The sequence below is a fragment of the Hydra vulgaris genome, chromosome 12, assembly GCF_038396675.1.
Source record: "Hydra vulgaris chromosome 12, alternate assembly HydraT2T_AEP".
NCBI lineage: Eukaryota > Metazoa > Cnidaria > Hydrozoa > Anthoathecata > Hydridae > Hydra > Hydra vulgaris.
In genome coordinates, this window is record NC_088931.1 from 18,731,458 (window position 1) to 18,732,500 (window position 1,043).

The following is a 1,043-nucleotide window of genomic DNA, read 5'->3' on the forward strand; positions in this document are numbered from 1 at the left end:
TTGAATGGAATTACATATCTTCTAAAAAGAAGTTGAAAAAAGTAGTTTTTAAAACTGATAATATACAAATGTACTTTTAAAACCTTTTGAAGTTCTTTTTATCTATTAGTTATATCGATTTATATGATTTGCAATCATCACATTAGGTGATTCACTTAATAACTGAGCTGGTTATTTTTGTAACTCAGTTATTAGGAGTACTTAACATACGCTATGAGCGTACAAAAACGCCCATAGCGTAGTAAACATATGTGTTTCAATGAACCAGATCGGAGACATCAAAATAAGAAAAAATTATGTTCAACAGAGCATACAAATATTTTCATGATAATAATCTTTACATCAATTAATTTAGTTTCAAGAAAGACAACTCAACTGAACATGTAATTATCTAATTTGTACGTGAAATCTCAAAATCATTTGAAAAATCACAATATACACTAGAAATTTTTACTGACCTATCAAAAACTTTTGATAGGGTTGATCATCATATTTTAACTTTTAAACTCAAATACAACGGAATAAAATTTTAAAATGGTTTAAAAGTTTATTTTGCTTTTTACTATAAATACAATTTTCATATACATACGTATACAATAAAATAAATAGCTGGAGCAAGAAGTGATAATGTCTTATCACCGAGCACCATTTTTATAAATTCGTAATTTACAAATACTCTATTATTAAGACGTAGATATATAAACTAGAAGATAATATATCGTATTGATTGTTTTAAGTTTTAATACATAAAGAAAATCAGTAATTGCTAAACTGCTTTCATGAATGCATACATATATGAATTGAACAAAGCCTCGAAACTAACGAGCATTATGTATGCGATAATGCAAACTTATTCTTTTCTAACTATGACATCGTTGAACTTTTCGAAACAGTGAACTCAGAAATGTATCTAATTGGTTCAAGTGTAATAAGTTACCCTTAAATGCTAATAAAACAAAATGGGTTTTATTCCATTCGATTAAAAAAAGCAATTTCTGCCATCAAAATTACCTCAAATCTTTATCGATTATAAGGAAATAAAA